Source organism: Sturnus vulgaris, unplaced genomic scaffold (genome assembly GCF_052056855.1).
Source record: "Sturnus vulgaris isolate bStuVul1 unplaced genomic scaffold, bStuVul1.hap1 Scaffold_84, whole genome shotgun sequence".
In the NCBI taxonomy this organism is placed as follows: Eukaryota; Metazoa; Chordata; class Aves; order Passeriformes; family Sturnidae; genus Sturnus; species Sturnus vulgaris.
Genome location: NW_028276728.1, coordinates 187,153 through 208,005, shown reverse-complemented (window position 1 = coordinate 208,005; position 20,853 = coordinate 187,153). Strand labels below are relative to the sequence as shown.

At 51.1% G+C, this 20,853-nt stretch overlaps 1 long non-coding RNA gene across 1 annotated transcript; it reads right to left on the bottom strand.

Moving 5' to 3' along the window:
- Nucleotides 1–10,096: 10,096 nt before the first annotated feature.
- Nucleotides 10,097–20,239, bottom strand: LOC148217399 (uncharacterized). Its single transcript, XR_015801063.1, has 5 exons — nucleotides 20,126–20,239; nucleotides 15,011–15,069; nucleotides 14,038–14,097; nucleotides 12,406–12,573; nucleotides 10,097–11,314 (listed from the first exon to the last, which is right to left on the bottom strand). It is a non-coding gene; the product is annotated as an uncharacterized LOC148217399 (long non-coding RNA).
- Between the last annotated feature and the right edge of the window lie 614 nt (nucleotides 20,240–20,853).

The window sequence follows — 20,853 nt, the reverse complement described above, 5'->3', positions numbered from 1 at the left end:
CTGAGAGCTGTCCCTGGCAGGTGGCACATGGCCTGGGCTGGCCAAGAGCCCTGAGGGCTGCAGGAGCTGCTCTGCAGGACAGCTCTGGGCAGCCCTGGCTGCAGCCCCAGCTTCAGCCCCTGCAGCCGTCCCTGGCAGCAGGAGCCGTCCTGCCCTGTCCCTCTGACAGTGCCCAGGGCAGCCCCGCTCTGCAGCACATCCTCATCTTCCTCCTCCTCCTCCTCCTCTGTCTCAGAGAAACTGGGAGAGTCCTCCTGACACATCCCCCAGACTGTGGGCTGTGCTGGCTCCAGGAGATCCCTCCAGGAGCACAGGGGACATTGCCCTGCACCCACACACTCACCATGTCCAGGGCTGTGAAAATGTTTCCCCAAGTGCAGTCTCAGCTCAATGTCTTCCCAGTCCCGATTACCTTCAGCCTGTCTGTGCCTGGCTCCTGTCCCCTCAGTGCCTGCAGGCAGTGCCCTCAGCCCTGCTGGGCTGGGAGAGGAGCTGCTCCTCAGCAGAAATGTCTTTATGAAGCTTTTCTTGGTTGCCAGGAGCTGCCTTTGTGCCAGGAGCCCAGCCCAGCTCATCAGCACAGACACAGCACAAGGACTTTAATGACCCTCTCAGGGCTTTGGTGCTGAGTCCCTGAACATCAGTCCCTGAGAGAGAGATGAAGGAAAACTTCTCAAGAACTCCAAGTCAGATTCAAATTCCAAAGTCTCTTGAAGTTTTAATGGGTTTCACTAAAGAACACAACTCAGAAAGTGTCCCCAGCTTCCAATTAGAGCAGAACACTTGTGGCAGTGATGACAGGTGGGGACAAACAAGAGAAAGGTGTCTCTGGATGTGTTTCAGGAATGCAAAGGGCCAAGGGCTGAGCCCCAGCCCCTGGCAAGGCAGATCCTGTCCCTCCCTCATTGCTCAGGGCTCTTCCCGGCCCACTGGGCTCTGGCCATGTGCAATGCCAAGGGCAGCACCATGGGGCGGCCCCTGCCAGGCTGCTGAGCAGGGACAAGGAGGCAATGAGGCCCCAGCACAGCAAGGCTCACTTGTCCCCTGCTGGCCTCAGGCCCAGGGCCAGCCTGCATGGCCCAAGTGCTGCAGGAGTTGGCTGTGTCAGGGCCTTTCAGCTGCTGCCCATCCCTGTGCCCTCTGCAGCCCAGGCTGTCCTACGGTGTCCATGCCCTGCGCCTCTGTCCCTGCAGGCTGTCGTCATCCCCCGGCTGCCCCACCTCGCTGGCCCCTTCCTTTGCTGACAGCTCTGCCTCCTGCCTGCCTCTGCCTGCACACACAAAGCCTTGGCCTTAATACCAAAAACGTTTATTCAAGTTTTACTGTGCCTGTGCAATTTAGTAGAGAACGAAGGTAATTGAGGGGCTGCTTTCCCTGCAAGGATGTTTGGAAGGGAAGAAGACATCTGGCTCAAGGCTGCAGTGATAGAAAAAACAAGGACTGAAACTGGGAACTTGGTTTGGGTTTCTTGGAAATGGGTAAATTCTAATACACATGTAGCAACTGCATATGAGCAACATGCTTTTGGCATCACATGTTGTTGGGGGTTGAATGCTTCGCTTTTCTTTCTGTGGAATTTCTCCCATTGTTATGCTAAGTAATTGTGGCTACACCTTAAAACGACAGATAATGTTCTCTCGTAGGGGGGTGGCTGGAGGGGGAGGGGGGGGGAACCGGAAAAGGAAAGGTGGGATAGGGGGGTCTGGAGCGGGGGACGCTCTCTCGCTTGGCTCCTGGAGGGGGAAGACAACCTGGGCTCTGCTCTGGCATCTTCTCCTGTCATCCCAGCGCTGAGATCCACGCTCCCTGCCTTTGGACATCGCTCCGCGGCTCTCCCAGCTCACCCTACTACCTCCGGACACTCTGCTGAGCACCACGACCGACACCGTGAGGGGGGAGTAACTTTCCCCATCCCCTCTCTCCCCTGGCCCGCGGCCGCCATCACCCAGCCCTCTTCAACTGCGCGGGACCTGCCCTGCCCCCACAGCACCGGTAACAGCACAGGGAGACGGCCTGCGGCCAGAAGGGACTGGAGCGCAGCTAGACTGTTTCTGTTGCCAATTTTTATAGCTGTTGTTGTTTTTTTCTGCTTTGTTAAATACCAGTAAAGAACTGTTATTCTCATCCCCATATCTCCTGCCTGAAGGTGTCTGAATTGGACCTAAAATAATTAAAAGGGAGGGGGATTGCACTCTGCATCGCAGAAAAGGGGCTCCTGCCTTTCCTTAGACCATACCTGTCTTTCAAACCAAGACAGATTTTGGCGCCCGGAACGTGGGGCATTGCCTGAGGGCATTGAGAGAGGGGTAGAAAAGGGGATAACAGTTCTTAAATTACCCAAGCTTGTGGTAGGTGACACCATGCTGTCCAGCTTACCCTGGATTGGCCTCCATGTGGTCACTGCTATATCTCTCCCATTTGCAAGCCCTTTTTTAAACATGAGTTTCATAACCAAGGTTACTGTGGCTATTATCCAGTTTATTATGTGGGTTGATCAGTTGAGGAATTCATGGATTTTTAATTTTCTCTGGAAGATGGCCACATGGATTCAGAGCTATCACACTCTAAGTGTGTGTTTCTGGGGCTACTTCAATAATGGTACTTACTGTGAGGAAGTGGCAGCAGGTGAAATTTTTTCTCAACCCATCACAGGGTTTTTGAAGTTCACCCCACCAGTCTTCAAGGGGTTCCAATCCACTTTAAATGCTAATGACATTATATTGTGGCTAGTGTTGCTTATATCCCTGTTAAACCTGTTCTATCTAACATTCAGAGATAAGGGGAGATTGACTTGGATAACAACCCTGATACCTACCCGAGGAAATAGTGATGTTACCCCAGAGCCTGATCCTGTCCCAGAGACTATGGAGGTTACCCCAGAGCCTGATCTTGTCCCAGAGACTAGGGAGGTTACCCCAGAGCCTGATCTTGTCCCAGAGACTAGGGAGGTTACCCCAGAGCCTGATCTTGTCCCAGAGACTAGGGAGGTTACCCCAGAGCCTGATCCTATCCCAGAGACTAGGGATATTACCCCAGAGTTTGACCCTGCTCCACAGCCCACCTCGGAAAGGAACCACCCAGAATGGGTGGGGGTGCTAGCAAAGGAGATACGTGAGATGGGCCAGATGCTGAAGGAGTACCTCTCCCCAGCTGGTGAGAAACCCTCCCCCTGCCTTAAAGAGGGAGACTCTGGTGGTGCAGCAGTGGGACCCACAGATGTTACATCTGTCCAGGTTCCAGCTGAACTGCAAGGGCACTCACAGCCAGCAGCAGTTGCCCCTGTGGAAACTAGGAAGTCTAAGATGAAAACAAGGCACCTAGATAATAAGGGTCAGGAAGGGGGCCCCTCACAACCAGCAGGGGAGCCAGAAGTTGAGATCATCACCGAGTCCCTGTCATACGAGAGTCTCCGTAACCTGCGAAAAGACATTGTACGGCGGGGCCGTGAGGCTTTTACAACCTGGTTACTGCGGGTCTGGGACCTTATGGGTACAGGTGTGCAACTGGATGGTACTGAGGCAAGGAATTTGGGAGCCTTGACCCAGGACTCAGGTGTGGACCAGGTATTTGTAAGGGAGACAGGTCTCCTTTCCCTCTGGGAGCGACTTTTAATGAGTGTGAGAGAGAGATTTGTCCACAGGGAAAGAATGCAGGAGTACCACCAGAGAACACGTTGGAATACCCTTGAGGAAGGGATCCAAAAGCTGAGAGAAGTGGCAGTACTGGAGGTGCTCTTTGGGAGGGATGGACAGCATGACAATGACCCTGACAAGGTCAGGTGCACAGGGCAGATGTTGTGGAATCTGGCAAACCTGGGCCCATCTCAATATACCCCCTTTATTGCAATGATTGATGCTGATACCAACCAAGTGACAGTGGGTTCTGTTGCCAACAGGCTCAGGAATTATCAGAGTATGATGGCTGGCCCAGTGCAGGCTCATGTCTCTGCTGTGGCTAAGGACCTCAGAGAGGAGTTTAAGGAGGAGATGAAGGAGATAAGGGAAGAGGTGAGGAAGATCAGTGCAGCACCAGTGAGAGTCATGGACCCCAAAAGTAGAGCCCAACGCCCCCCAGCTAGGGAGAGAGGGTACACCCCACGTGCTGACCTGTGGTTTTTTCTACGTGACCACGGGGAAGACATGAGAAGGTGGGATGGGAAACCCACTTCCGTCCTGGCAGCATGGGTGCGCCAAATCAGGGAGGGGAACACCAACAGAGGGAACTCCACTAAAGTGAGGGTAGCCTCAGCCTCCCATGGAGGTGCAGGGTATTACAGAAGGGAGGATGATCTGTCAGATCCCCTTGAAGGAACCTCCAGCATGTATGCCCAGGAGAGAAATAATAACCAGGGCTAGAGGGGCCCTGCCTCTAGCCAGGGAGAGGCACGGGAAAACCGGATCTTTTGGACGGTGTGGATCCGATGGCCTGGCACATCAGAGCCACAGGAACACAGAGCGTTGGTTGACACTGGTTCACAATGTACATTAATACCATCAGGACATGTCGGAAAGGAACCTGTTTCAATTGCTGGGGTTACAGGGGGATCTCAGGAATTGACTCTGCTGGAGGCTGAGGTGAGCCTGACTGGGAAAGAGTGGCAGAAACATCCAATTGTGACTGGCCCAGAGGCACCATGTATCCTAGGCATAGACTTCCTCAGGAATGGCTATTACAAAGACCCAAAGGGACTCAGGTGGGCTTTTGGAATAGCTGCTGTGGCAGCAGAGGGCATTAAGCAGTTGAACACCCTGCCTGGGCTATCAGAAAACCCATCTGCAGTGGGACTCCTCAGGGTGAAAGAGCAACAGGTGCCAATTGCTACCTCAACAGTGCACCGCCGGCAGTACCGGACGAATCGAGATGCCGTGATCCCCATCCACAAGATGATCCGTGAGCTGGAGAGCCAAGGGGTGGTCAGCAAAACCCACTCACCCTTCAACAGCCCCATCTGGCCTGTGCGTAAATCGGAAGGAGAATGGAGATTGACAGTGGACTATCGTGCACTGAATGAGGTGACTCCACCGCTGAGCGCTGCCGTGCCAGACATGCTGGAACTGCAGTACGAGCTGGAGTCCAAGGCAGCAAAGTGGTACGCCACCATTGACATCGCCAATGCATTCTTCTCCATTCCTCTGGCAGCAGAGTGCAGGCCTCAGTTCGCTTTCACCTGGAGGGGTGTGCAATACACGTGGAACCGACTGCCCCAGGGGTGGAAACACAGCCCCACCATCTGTCATGGACTGATCCAGGCTACACTGGAGAAGGGTGGAGCTCCAGAACATCTGCAGTACATTGATGACATCATTGTGTGGGGGGATACGGCAATGGAAGTATTTCAGAAAGGAGAAAAGATCATTGAGATTCTGCTGGGAGCCGGCTTCGCCATTAAAAAGAGCAAAGTCAAAGGGCCTGCCCAAGAGATCCAGTTCCTGGGAGTAAAGTGGCAAGATGGACGGCGCCAGATCCCCAGTGAGGTCATCAATAAGATCACTGCAATGTCTCCACCAACCAGCAAGAAGGAAACACAAGCCTTCCTAGGTGCCATAGGCTTTTGGAGAATGCACATTCCTGAGTACAGCCAGATTGTGAGCCCTCTTTACCTGGTCACCCGCAAGAAGAACGATTTCCACTGGGGCCCTGAGCAGCAGCAAGCCTTTGCCCAGATCAAGCAGGAGATTGCTCATGCAGTAGCCCTTGGCCCAGTCAGGACGGGACCAGATGTGAAGAACGTGCTCTACTCTGCAGCCGGGAACCATGGTCTGTCCTGGAGCCTTTGGCAGAAGGTGCCTGGTGAGACGCGAGGCCGACCACTGGGGTTCTGGAGTCGAAGCTACAGAGGGTCCGAGGCCAACTACACTCCGACGGAGAGGGAGATCTTGGCCGCCTATGAAGGGGTCCAAGCTGCCTCAGAGGTGGTTGGCACAGAAACACAACTCCTCCTGGCACCCCGACTGCCAGTGCTGGGCTGGATGTTTAAAGGAAAGGTTCCCTCAACCCACCATGCCACTGACGCCACATGGAGTAAATGGATTGCCCTCATCACACAACGTGCCCGTATTGGAAACCCGAATCGCCCTGGGATTTTGGAGATAATTACCAACTGGCCGGAAGGGGAAGACTTTGGTCTTGCTGACGAAGAGGAACAGGAACAGGTGACCCGGGCCGAAGAAGCCCCACCATATAACCAACTGCCAGCAGATGAAACATGCTATGCTCTTTTCACTGATGGTTCCTGCCACATCGTGGGGATGAACCGGAAGTGGAAAGCAGCCGTATGGAGCCCCACACGACAGGTTGCACAAGCTACCGAAGGAGAAGGTGGATCAAGTCAACTTGCTGAACTCAAAGCTGTTCAGCTGGCCCTGGACATTGCTGAAAGAGAGAAGTGGCCAAAACTCTACCTTTACACTGATTCATGGATGGTAGCCAATGCTCTGTGGGGATGGCTGGAAAGGTGGAAAAAGGCTAACTGGCAACGTAGGGGAAAACCAATCTGGGCTGCCAATGAATGGAAAGACATTGCCACCCGGATAGAGAAGCTGCCTGTGAAAGTCCGTCACGTAGATGCCCATGTCCCCAAGAGTCGGGCTAATGAGGAACACCGACACAATGAGCAGGTAGATCAGGCTGCACAGATAGAGGTGTCGCAGATAGATTTAGACTGGCAGCACAAGGGAGAGTTGTTCCTGGCTCGATGGGCCCATGATGCCTCAGGTCATCAGGGCAGAGATGCCACATATAAGTGGGCACGAGACCGAGGGGTGGATCTAACCATGGACAGTATTTCTCAAGTTATCCATGACTGTGAGACATGCGCTGCCATCAAGCAAGCCAAGCGGGTGAAGCCCCTCTGGTATGGGGGGCGATGGTCCAAATATAAGTATGGAGAGGCCTGGCAGATTGACTACATCACACTGCCTCAAACCCGCCAGGGCAAGCACTATGTACTGACCATGGTGGAAGCCACCACTGGATGGTTGGAGACCTACCCTGTGCCTCATGCCACTGCTCGGAACACCATCCTGGGCCTGGAAAAACAAGTTCTTTGGAGGCATGGTACCCCTGAAAGAATTGAGTCAGACAATGGGACTCATTTCAAGAACAGCCTTATAAACACCTGGGCTAGAGAACACGGCATTGAGTGGGTGTACCATATCCCCTACCATGCACCAGCTGCAGGGAAAGTTGAACGGTGCAATGGCCTGCTTAAAACCACCTTGAAGGCACTGGGTGGGGGAACTTTCAAGAACTGGGAGATTAATCTACCAAAGGCCACCTGGTTAGTGAACACCCGAGGTTCCACTAACCGAGCAGGCCCTGCCCAATCTGAGCCCTTGGGAATATCAAATGGAGATAAGGTTCCAGTGGTACACATGAGAGGTATGCTAGGAAAAACTGTTTGGGTGAATCCTGCCTCCAGCAAAGACAATCCCATCCATGGAGTTGTATTCGCTCAAGGACCAGGTTGCACCTGGTGGGTGATGCAAAAGAATGGAAAGACCCGATGCATACCCCAAGGAGACCTTGTTTTAGGGTGAAATACCTATAGTATTGTGCCTATGTCTCTAACTGCATGTATGTATATATAATGTAACAGTTTAATTTGATATAGCATATTAGTATGGGAGAAATTCAGGGGTGGATAATGTTGGAGGTTGAATTAAGCCCTTTTCTTTCAGTGGAATTTTCTCCCATTGTTATGCTAAGTAATTGTGGCTACACCTTGAAACGACAGATAATGTTCTCTCGTAGGGGGGTGGCTGGAGGGGGAGGGGGGGGGAACCGGAAAAGGAAAGGTGGGACGGGGGGGTCTGGAGTTGGGCTCGCTCTCTCTCGCTTGGCTCGTGGAGTGGGAAGACAACCTGGGCTCTGCTCTGGCATCTTCCCTGCCATCCCAGCACTGAGATCCACGCTCCCTGCCTTTGGACATCGCTCTGCTGCTCTCCTAGCTCACCCTACTATCTCCGGACACTCTGCTGAGCACCACGACCGACACCGTGAGGGGGGAGTAACTTTCCCCATCCCCTCTCTCCCCTGGTCCGCGGCCGCCATCACCCAGCCCTCTTCAACTGCGCGGGACCTGCCCTGCCCCCAGCACCGGTAACAGCACAGGGAGACGGCCTGCGGCCAGAAGGGACTGGAGCGCAGCTAGACTGTTCTGTTCTGTTGCCAATTTTTATACCTGTTGTTGTTTTCTGCCTTGTTAGATACCAGTAAAGAACTGTTATTCTTATCCCCATATCTCCTGCCTGAAGGTGTCTGAATTGGACCTAAAATAATTAAAAGGGAGGGGGGTTGCACTCTGCATCGCAGAAAAGGGGCTCCTGCCTTTCCTTAGACCATACCTGTCTTTCAAACCAAGACAAGCTGGCTGTCCCTGCCCACTGCACCATGTCCCACCTGCTCTCCTCAGGGCTCTGCCTGCATCCAAGCCCAGGACAAGTTTTCCTCTTTGTGAGGAAAGAAGGGAAAAGCCTGAGCAGGTTTCCTAAACGACAAACCCCCACTGTAGAAGCACATGCTGAGTACAGGCTGCCTGGAATGATGACACCTTACTACTAGGGACAGTGTGAGCAGAAATGATCTCTGGAAGCAGAATTTTCAGAGTCTTCCAGCTGAATTCTCTGTCCCTGTCCTTTCCCTGCATCTCTGTTGCAGATGGAAGCTGCTGGTGCCTTTCTCAGCTGTGACCTCTCTTTTGAATGCAGACAGATGTTCCCAGGTGTGTTAAGCAGGTGCTGCTCAATGTTTGTGCAAAGCTTTGGTGTGCTCATGGAACCAAGGGGACCCTTGTGACACAGCGGGGGCTGATGGAACCAAGGAGACAATTGTGACAGTTGAGAGCCTCACAGAAACAAGGCTCCATTGTGACACTGAAGGCAATTACGGAATCCACATCACTGTGACACAGCCGGACCACATGGAACCAATGGTCCCTTATGAATGCAGATCCAAGGAGACCATGGTGACACTATGGGACCGCATGGATCCAAGGGGCCACTGTGACACTGAAGAACTTCATGGAAGCCAGGGTGCAGTGTGACACAGCGGTGCCTGATTGGAACAAAGGAACCACTGTTGACAGCCCAGAAACTCCTGGAACCAAGGGGCTGTGGTGACACAGCAGGGCCACATGGAACCAAGGAGACCTGTGACATTTAGGAACCTCATGGAACCAAGAGTCCACTATGACACTGCAGAAACAAGGAGACCATTGGGACGTTGTGGAAGCTCACAGAACCAAGCAGCCCTCGTGACACTCCAGGGCCTCGTTGAAGCAGGGAGACCACTGTGACAGTCCAGAACCTCGTGGAACTAAGGCTCTCTTGTGACACAGCAGGCTCCCATGCAACCAATTGTCCATTGTGACAATGCAGATCTCAGGAGACCGTGGTTACACTACGGAAGCTCATGGAACCAAGGGTCCATTGTGACAAAGCAAGGCCTTGTGGAACCAAGGAGAGCATTGTGACATCATGGAACCTCGTGGAACCAAGGGTCTATTGTTACAATCCAGAAGCAAGGACACCATTGTGACAGTCCAGAACCTCATGGGACCAAGATTCCGTTGTTCTACAGTGGGGCTTCATGGAACCAAGGAGCCAGTGTGACACAGCAAAGTTGCATGAAACCTATGGTCCATAGTGATACTGCGGATCCAGGGAAACCATGGCGATACCACGGAACCTCATGGAACCAAGGGTCCAGTGTGACCCTTGGAATCAAGGCAACCATGTCACACTATGGAACCTCATGGAGCCAAGGGTCCAGTGTGCCATTGCGGGGCCTCACTGGAGCAAAGGACATGGTTGATGGGACAGAAGCTCATGGAAACCATGGGCTATTGGGACATTGCAGAGCCTCATGGAACCAAGGAGACCAGTGTGACACTGAGGAACCTTATGGAAGCAAGCAGCCACTGTAGAAGCAAGGAGAGCACTGTTGACAGTACAAAACCTCCTGGAACTGAGAGGCCATTGTTCTGCAGCGAGGCCTCGTGGAACCAAGGGGCCCTTCTGAAACTGTGCAAGGGGCATAACGGAGTCAAGGACATCATTGATACTGAAATCCACTAGATAGAAACTTCTGAACACAGTTTTGAGTATTTGGAAGCAGATATTCTTTATTACAGCATGCTAGTCACTCTGGTAATCCTTCCTCCATTTGTATACCCTGACCATCAGGTGAACAGAGTTTTTATCATGCACACTGATTATGTATTCATGAGCTATTCCCACTTCCGTTGAATTTATTTGATACAGTTGCATCCCTTACCACAATTCTTGGGGGTTCTTTGGGGTCTGCCTTCAACATCCAGTGTACTTTTTAGGTGGCTGTTCATTGACCCCCACTTTTGATTATGAGCAATAGTATTGTTTGCATGATTTCTGCTTATCAGCCTTGCAGAGCTAAGCTGGCATCCTGCTTGCATTTTGTGTGACTTCTGTTTGCCTCAGCTACATCCTTTCTCCCTTTCTCCAAGGTTGTGCTATTCTGTTCTCTGCCCTTGGTAAGTGTAAATGTTGTTCTGTTCTCCTGTCCTTGTCACAATGCTCGCCCCACGAGGCGTGTCTGCAAGCCCCTCCAACCCATGGGCTTGGGGTGGGCAAGTGTTCCTGAGGGAACAGGGATGGGACAGCTGGGCTGGACTGGCCCAAGGGATGTTCCATTCCATGTCACACCATGATCAGAAATAAACTGAGAGAAGTGGGGAGTAGGAGTGGATAGGAGATTAATTTCTTTTTAAAGGTATTTTCCTTTCAGAACAGCACCTATGATGCTTTAAGTTTTAGCTTTCATATTTTTTAGATTCTGTACTGCCTTAGTGTGTGACTCTGTACTTCATGTAAACTCTTAGTAAGGTCTCTTCAGTTAGACAAAACAATCTTTTTCCAGCCTGAGAACCAAGGACAGCCATTAAAGCCTCAGGCCCAAAAAGCATAAACAACGGTGAATTAAAGAAAGCAAACTGAGAGGATAGGACTTTATAAACTGAAGACATAATTGGAAAATTAACCAATATATGTAAAAAGACCAACATTTATAAAAGTGTGATGACTCCTGACCAGTCATCCATCTTCCATCCATCTTGGGTGGAACCACAGCTGGGCTCTCATACTGCACAAGGTGTATCCTTTAAAGGTCTTCCAATAAATACCTACTTCATTCCTTTAAATCTGTGAAGCCTCTGTTCCAGATCAGACTCTCTAGGCATCACTCCATGTCCTGTAACTCCTGTACCATGTAAAAAGCTGCTGGACTACTGTCTCCATGCTGCATTTCAGGACCCATGCACTTTACTCCTCCTTCTTTCCTGTGAAGAAAGAGCAATGTCACTGGGCCACTGATGTTTCCTCCTTGAGCAGAAGATCAGCAATCTGACACAAGCATGTCCAAAGGCTCTGATTTAACCTCCCTGACACAGGGGCTCTCCTCAGGGCTCTCCTGTGGGTGGTTTTCTCCTTCACCCTTAAAAACCCTTACCTCACAGGAATTCCATTTGGCCATTAAGGCACAATCTGGAAATGGTCTTCCCTTTACCCTCAGACTTTTAGCAGAATGGGACAAGAAAAACAGAACAAATTTTCATCTCTTTTCAAACTTTCATTTGTGCTTTCTTGTAGCCCAGTACAGAGCTCCAGCTTGGAAAAGTGGGCCACAGGCTGAATTCTCAGCCCACAATGGCTGGAGCCAGCATGAATTCCAGGGCTTTCCCTGGCCTGCTCTGGGCTGCTCCTTGCCATGGCTTTGCTGGCTGCAGCTGCAGCAAGAACAGGCCCCAGGGCAGGGAAAGCTGAGGAAGGATCGGCTGATCCCAACACACTTTGTGTCCAGGCTGAGCCAGGCCCAGGGCCACAGGCTGGGGCCAGCCAGGCCACATTGGAGTCTGTGCCCAGCTGAGTCCTTGCCCTGCCCAGCACCAGCTCCTGCAGGCAGAGCTGCTCTCCGCAGGCCCTGCGCTCACAGACACGGCCAGGCTCTGCTCAGGGAAGCTCCTCTCCCTGCTGAGCAGCAATGGGGAAACAAGGCTGAGCTCACACGTGCCCCTGCATGGGACCAGCAGTGGGGGAGCACGAGAAGGGCAGTGGGGAGAGGGAGAGAGATGGGAAATGGACTTCAAGGGGGAACCCTTAGCAAGCATCAGGCAATGAGAGAACTCCCAGCACACACCCTCTGCAACGATGAGTGATACAAGAGGGACTTTGAGCACCTGCACCTGCAGAGAACACTTCAGCATGGAGGAGTTTCAGTGCCATGGATCACAGAAGCTGTTCCCCATGCAAGGACTGTCCCTCCCCATGCCCTCTGAGGAGCTGAGCAGGCTGAGCTCACAGGGTGCTTGGCCTGTAGAGCAGCTTCTGCCTTCAGATGGATGAAACTCTGCTTGGCAATGGCCCTACTCACCTTGGTTCTTCTCCAGATCTGCTCTGAGGAGCTGAAACTCATATTTTATGAACTTCTCCAATTTTTTGAAATCTTCATGCAGAACTTCCATTTTATTTTTCAGTTCCTGGAAGGCCTTGTCCATCTTGGATATTTGGTCCTTTTCGATATTCTCCCTCTCTCTCCTTCCTGTAGAAAAAGATTGGTGTCACAGGGAAACCGACGTTTCTCCCTTGAGCAGGATACCACCCATTCTCTCTGAGGATGGTCATATCCGCTTTTTACAAGTCTCTTGTTGAGAGTCTCTTCTTAGATCTTGCTGCTAGTTGGTTTTTTCTTCTCTCTGGAAAAGTAATCACTTCAAAGGAATTGAAGACTGCATTCAAGGTGCAAACCGGAAATGGACTATTTTTTGCTTTATTTCTTTATTCAGAGGGGAAAAATAAAGCTCAGACTTAGTTCCCTCATGTCCTGCCTGTTTACCAATTCATTTGCTCCAGACCTCTTTTTCTTTAGATCATCCTTTCTAATTCATCAGTCTTTGAAAAGAATTCACTCATCCCTTAAAAACAGAGATGCAGAATTCACAGGCTGATGCATGTATGGGTACCACTTACCACTATCCTGCCTTTCAAATCCTATTCCAACAGGAGTTTGCTCTGGGAAAGAGCTTTGGCCTCCCTAGTGTACCCCCAGTTTTCTTCCTGACATGGGGACTTTTTCTCTAACAGATTTTGCCTGTTGTAAGGAGGTTTTTGGCACTACTGAGCCCTTCTAAACATGGGCTTGGAGCTCCTGTGCTGCTGGTGAAGAACACTGGGAGGAACTCCATTGGCTCCTCACGGCCCAAAGGCCTGGACACGGTGGAGAGCCCAGGTCACACTAAATTCCAAGTGTTCCTTGACAGAATGACATTCCCCTGCCAGCATCCCAGCTGGAAAGAGCAGGGGCAGGTGAACAGCTGGCCTTAGAATCCAGGGGGTGGGATCCAGCAGAGGCCAGGCTGTCCTGGTCTGTGCTGGGAAAATCCCACTGCTGGAATATCTCTGCACCCTGGGATCCTGGGGTCCTGCATGTGGACTGGATGGGGAAGGGCATGGGGAAGGGCACTATAACGAAGGACTGGCTGGAGGCCTTTGGAAATGGGAATTTATGGACAGTGGGATTGTTTGATCTGACTGCACCAGGCCATCATGCACAACAGACCTCTGAATCGCCTTCTTGCTTGGCAGGGTTTAGTTTCCAGGTAGTTTGGGCAAGGACTGGCACTGACCTGCACAGAAAGGCTTCTGCCTTTTGTCCCTGCAGCTAAGCCCAGGATGTGATTCCTCCTTTAATGCTCAAAGAAAGGAAAGGAAATCCCAGAAGGGATGTGCTATGCCTTTGAAATCGTTACCAATTAGAAGGAACATCCTCTGCTAGGACAGGACCTGACTCAGGTCAAAGAAGGTCAGCCCTCTGACCAAACTGATCCCACCCCAAAGCCAGGCCTTCCACTGTGCTCTTGGGGGAGAGACTTCCACTGGCCTTTCTTCTCTCAGGGATAACACATCCCATCCCATCCCATCCCATCCCATCCCATTCCATCCCATCCCATCCCAAGGGTTCCCAATGATGGCCACAGACAAGAGCAATGGGATCCAGCACACTTACTCAATTCCTCGAATACCATTTCCAAGACTTTCTTAGCCAGCCAGCCAGCACCCATTATTACTGGACATCAGGTACATATGAAAAGAAAATCCAAAAAGAAAATCAGGACATTTAACAAGGGCTTTCCCCAAGGAACTCCAGGACTGCACTGAGCAGGTTCTGGGGCAGAACACATCCCACAGTTGGCCCACGAGCCATGAGGTCCTGTGGACCAGGAGCCCCACAGCAGTGCTGGGGGTTCCTGACCCTCACTGAGGGCCACTGAGGCTTTCCTGGGCCAGGAAGCTGCCTCAGCTGCCACAGCACTCAGGCACCACACAGGTGCCTCAGTCCCAGCAGAGCACAGCCACCCTCGAGAGGGTGAGACTCTTCTGCCTCACACTCCGGGAGTGGAGAGGAACCTCCCAGGTCCCTTCACTGTCCCTTGGCACATTCATTTCAGTCTGACCCTCAAAGCCTTGCTCAGCAACACCCCCTGCTAGAGTAGGACATGTCTCTGGCCAAAGAAGGTCACCCCTCTGACCAAACTGATCCCACCACAAAGGCCAGGCCTTCTGCTGTGCCCTGGGAGGGCTTCTGCAGGCAACGTGCTTGGGGGAGAGACCTCCACTGGCCTCACTTCTCTCAGGGATAACACATTCCATCCCAAGGGTTCCCAAGGATGGCCACAGACAAGAGCAATGGGATACATGAGTCCACACTTACTTATGGCCTCATATTGGCCTCACTGGAGGCCAATGCTGCCATGAACTCCTTTCTTTGTGACCATTAGGTCCACATGAGAAGAAAAAGAAAAATGAAGAAGAGGAAGCTTCACTACAATATTTCCCTAAGGATTTTAAAAATGCATTGAAGAACTTATTTGGGACACATATATCCCCTATACTACTCAAACCTCTGATCTACTCAGGGTTTTAAAATTTACTTACTTTCCCTTCCATCGCTGTCTAAATAGAACTCATACAGCTCTTACCAATAAATTCAACCACGACCATGTTTCTTGTCTCCTGTGTCCTTTTCTCGAGGTTCAATCTGCAATGCAAGGGAAAAGAGGGGGAAAAATCTCTGTGGTGGGCACAGGACTAGAGAAGATAACACAGTTGATAAGATATTCTGCTGTACTCCCAGCTGGTCCCTAACTCATCTTGTCTGCCCTGGAGCTCTGAGAATTCTCACAGACACACACATCATCTCCCTTGGTCAAAATTAAGACCTTCTGCTTTTGCAGAGTGCAGAACCTCGTGTTCAACCCCAGTCAAAATTTTCCACAGAGGTACGAGACCATTTTCCATTCCTTCAGACTCATATCCTAGAGGTTTTCCTGACCAGCTATGAAGAAATCTATGGAGAAAGGACAAGTGACCTTGGCTGGCTGCCAGGCACCCACCAAACTTCTCTCAATCCCCACCTCAACTGGACTGGACATAAAAATATGATGGAAGAGCTCACATAAAGCCTGGGACATCCCTCACCTGGTGCCATCCTGGGCAATCCAGACTCGACTTGGGGATGATTGCTTTGCTTTCTCAGCAATTCCCAAGAGAGCAGCAAGCCGAGTAACAAAGACAAAACTGAAACCACCTCACTCCCACCCTCCCCTCCTCCTGGTTATGAACACACCTGGTGCAGGTGGCTGGGGGCAGCTGCAGTGCCAGGTGCAAGTTGAGCTCCAGGTGGGAGCCCGAGACAAGAGCCCGTGTGCCAACAAAGCACAACAAAGGGCAGCAAGGGTGGTGGCACAGCTGGGGAAGGGACACCGAGAGACCCAGCAGGAGCTGAGGGCTCGGGAGGAAGAGCCAGACTTGAGCCTTGGGCTGCAGACTGTGAGGGGATAAAACTGAGGGGCTCTTTTGTTGGAGGAACAGCTCAGGCCATTCCTGTGTTACTGCACTGGGAGTGAATGGCTTTATGGAATCAGACATCTGAGACTCTGCTGTGGGAAACCTGGGCTGGAACCAGGGAGGACACAGGGGCTGGGTGTGGGACTGGGGGGGTGTGGGGAGTCCAGCAGGGCCCATTGGGGCACTGGAGCCACTGCTGTGGAGGGCTCTGGTCCCAGCACTGAACACCTCTGGTGGCTGGAGTGTGATGGCCAGAGAGCCTCGGGAATGCTCCGACTGGGAAGTTTCCTTAACACCCTCTTCTGCAGAGCTGGCTGCAGAAAGCAGGGCCTCGCTGACCCTTCCAGCAAAGCCGCCTGTCCCTTCTGACCACATCCATCAGAGCAGCAGTGACGGGGTGAAGGCAGAAGCAGGGACTGCTCAGCAGTGAGGAAAGGTCTGCTCAGGGCACAGCTCGCTGCCGTGCTCTGCTCTCCCTCTCTTTCTTGCACTCCATTTCCCTGAGCTGTCTGCTCCTCGTGAATTTTTGTCTTCTTTGCCCAGGGCCACGTTCCAGAGAAGGAGGAGGATCTGGGCTGAATTAAGGGACTGCCAAAAGCTGCTGCATGTCAAGAAAGCTTTCCTGGTGTTCAAGGGGAGTATAGACCCGGCTGAGGAAAAGAGCTCCACTGAGGACTGTAAATAGAGAAATTCCAGCAGGGACCCAAGAGAAGTCACAGGCCCAGGCCCATGGCTGTCCCATGGGTTCACCCCAGGATTGAACTCAGCTCTATTTCCTCCCACTACCTTTTCCAATTTGGCTCTGGTCTGAAAGAAAGGAAAGAATATAAATGGCATGAAACGTTCAATATTTGAGGAGTTTTGTCCTGAAAGCAGAGCAATAGAGTGATGGCTTCTTAAACAGAAACAATGAATAGATGATGTGCCCATGGAGTTGACCTGAATGTGCCTCTGCTATTATGAACACAGACATTTACCTCAGATCACCACTCATGGAAAGATGGTTGTGCCTCCAGGAATGGTTCACCTCACTTCTCACAGTCAGAGACAAATTGTTCTCTCTGTCTCTCTCTGTCCCTCTCTCATATTTTGAAGGAGCCCGGATAACAGGTTTAGACAGGAATATTAATTTATGCAGGGTCAGATCTGTAATCCTGAGCCAAAGCTGAAGCTTTGAGGAGAAAAGATAAAAGGAAGGTATAAAGAGAGGAGAGAGGAGGAGAAGAAAAAAGAAAATTAAGGGGGCGGGGGGGGAAGAGAGAAGAAAGAAAAAGTATGGGTTGAAAAAAAAAAAGAAAAAAAGAAGTAACTCTCTCTTCTGCATTGTCAGTGATGTCTCTGCTGGCCAGAGACCAACAGAGACTGGTCTGCCAACAAAGGCCCATTAACTTAGATATTCTGAATTATGCGTTTAGTCTAGTACAATTTTAATACCAGTATTGGAACTAAATCTAGGAGGACTGTATGAGTGGTGGTGAAATCTCATTATACTTTACCTGGAGTGCTAATGTGAGCTACTGTTTCTATTTTATATTTTATATTTTATATTTTATATTTTATATTTTATATTTTTAAGTTATACTTACTCTATGAAATAATTATTCATTAAATATTCAGACTAAACATTTATCTAATCAGCCAAGATAAAAAACCCAAACCATTGGCCATAATGCAATTATGGCCGGAATCCAGGCTGTGCCTAATCAATATGCTACTTACTTTTTACTTTTCTCCCAGTTAATGAGTAGCAACAATTCTTGCTATCCAATTTTAAAAAAATATATATATAAATAAGGCCTCAATTGAGAATTTTTTCTCATTGTAGGAATGAATTAGGAACTGGATTGTATCTATAGACTGTAGGTGGGAAGGGACAATGGACTTTGAATGGGAATTCTGTGAACTTTATGGACTGGCCCCCACCCTCTGCAGCACAGCTGGGCCTTGATGAGGCAAAGACACTGAAAGCCCTGGGGGCTCTGGAGGGCAGCAGGGCTCCTTCAAGCCTCAGCAAAGCCCAGCGAGGGCCCCAGGAAGGTCCAGGGAGCAGCGTCCTTTTCCCATTCCATGGTCTCTGGCAGAACTGCTCACAGCACTGGAGGGGTCTCAGCAGAGCCCAGCCCAGGGAGAGTTCACTGCTGTGAAATCTTGTGAGCAGGGGCTGTCACTGCTGTGAATTGCCAACAGTGATTCCACCGGCCTTGCCCAGAGGGGCGACTGCAGGTGCAGATTGCTCTGCTGCAGATATTTCTGTTTGGGCACAGTCACGCTTTTGTTGCTGGTTTTGTGGTTGCAGACACTGATATTTTTAGGGAAATCCCACCAGCACTTGAAGGACAGCTGGGGGATTCCCACCCCAGCGCCCACCAGTGCAGCAGTTCCTGCCTGGCACAGCCCCCCTGTCGCTGGGCAGGTGTGGTGTAAATGTGCTGGGCACAGGAGTCAAACCCTTCCCCTGGCCGTGCTCCTGCCCCCACAGCCCAGGGTGCTGTTGGCTTGCTTTGCTGCTGCCTCATGTGCTCACCTCCCATGTGCTGCCTTTTCACCCTGGAGCTCGGTCAGCTCAGCCAAGAGCCTCATGAGATGGGTGCTTTACTCGTGGCTTCTTGGAAACACCATTCCTGCCCTTGGAAGAGGCTGCCCTGCAGGGCCTATCAGATTTCCTGGGCTCCTTCACCCTTCAGAGCTGCTGCCCCTGCTGCCACCTGGTTCAGCACCCCGAGCTCATCAAAGTCTTCTCCTCTGGAGCCCCAGCTCTGTGCTTTGCTGCTGGCCTCAGTCCCTGCCCCTCGGTGCCTGGACCCCACAATTTCCTGGCTGTGGCAGCCCAGGCTGGCACTGATGAGCACATTCCTGACCAGCTCTTCCTTGCGGGCCAGGCCCAGATCCCCGTGAGCATCCCCCTATTCCCCTACCAGGCAGCTCTGCTGAGCCATCATTCCAAGATCCCCACGCTGTTGGAACCCTTTGCTTTGCCTGGTCATGAATGCCAGGGCAGTTGCCATTCCCCATGGGAACCTGCTCACTGGCCTGGACACCCCTCCAGGTTGCCCCCAGAGCTCTTCTGCCAACTCCCCCTGATGATCAAGGAGTTTCTAAACTGCCAAGACAGTGTCCTCGCATTCTGACCCCTCCACTGCTCACTCACACAAGTCAACCTTTGCCCATCTTGTTGAGGATCTCCAAATATCCCAGGTGCTCTTCACACCTCCCATCCTCATCCTCCATGACGTTCCCTCTGGCAGAGCTTCTCCCCTCCCACTGCATTCCACCAGCACTCAGGCACAGCCTTCCAAATAATTTAGGGATGTTTCTGGCTCAGAAAAAAAATGATGTAGGCATTTTCTGATCTCAAAACAAGCAATTTTGAGTTGTTAGGGGCTCAGAAGCTCCCATTCAGGAGCATTTGGGCTAAGAAACTGCAAGTTTGGGAGCTTTGGGACTCAGAAACAGTGATTTAGGGAAAACACTGATTTAGAGATATTTGGGGGCTCTGAACAAGCCCAAACTTTAGGCAGCACTGGGGGTGAAAAACTCTAATCTAGAGAGCATTTGGCTCAAAACCACTAATTTGGGGAACTTTTGGCCTCAGAAAGTCCCATCTCGGCAGCTTTTCAGCTCAAAATTCCAATTTAGGGAGCTCTTGGCCCCAGAAACACATGTTTAAGGAACTGCAGCACTCGAAAAGGGATGTCAGGAAGCTTTGGGGGTCAGGAAAAGCAACTTGGGCAGCTTCAGGGCTCAGAAACACCAATTTAATGAGCTTTGGGGCTCAGGAAAACCAATGTCCAGGGACTCTGGGCTCAAAAGCAGCAATTTAGGATACTTGGGGGCTCAGCAATACCACTTCAAAGTGCTTTTAGCCTCAAAAACACCATTTGGGGAACTTCACAGCTGAGAATGCAGAAGTTTCAGGAGCACTGGGGCTCTTAAACACCGATTTAGGGACACACAAGCCTAAGAAACCCTGATTTGGGGAGATCAAGCCTGAGAAAAAATCATGTCAGGAACTTTGACAATCAGGGAGTGATTAGGGGATATTTTCAGATCAGAAAGAGCGATTTAGAGATATTTCGGGCTCCAAAAAAAAACCAATTTAAGCAGATTTCGGGCTCTGTAGTCCCCATTTAGAGAGCTTTGGAGCTCCAAGCCAGCGATTCAGGGAGATTTGGGGTTCAGAAAGGTCAGTTTCTGGAGCAGAAGGAGCCCCCCGTGGGGAAACACAGGAGCGAGGGGCTGGAGCTTACCTGGACAAGGCTGGGAAGAAGCAGCTCCGCGCTGGGCTGTGAGCACCGGGGGGGCTCGTCCCGGTTATATCTCACCTGCCTGTTCCCATTCCCACCCCCACGGGCTCCTCCCGCCTCCCCCCAGCACCTCCTTTTTCTTGGTTTTACACTGATTTCCCGTAAATGCCTGTGAAATTGAAAGTGAAAATGCTCTGACCAGGGAGCAGCTCCTCGGGCTGGGTGGGGAATGGGCACAGCCAGCGGCCACTCCCTGCTCCTGGAGACATCCCAGGGGCACCGGGAATGCCCTGGGAGGGACTGGGAGCACTGGGAGCGAATTCCACGCTCTGATGGCAAACCTGGCACATGGCTTGAGTTAGGGGCATCAGTGCTCTGAAACACTGATTTCAAGAACTTCATGGCTTAGAAGCCCCAATTTCAGCCACTTTGGGGCCATAACGTTGATTTCAGGAGCTTTGGAACCAAGAAAGAGCAATGTTATGGGCTTTGGGGTTCCAGAGTGCTGATTTTGGGAGGTTTTTGGCTCAGAGGAAAGAAAGAAAGAAAGAAAGAAAGAAAGAAAGAAAGAAAGAAAGAAAGAAAGAAAGAAAGAAAGAAAGAAAGAAAGAAAGAAAGAAAGAAAGAAAGAAAGAAAGAAAGAAAGAAAGAAAGAAAGAAAGAAAGAAAGAAAGAAAGAAAGAGAGCTCAGAGTCTCAAAGAAAGCAATTTAGACATATTTTGAACTCAGA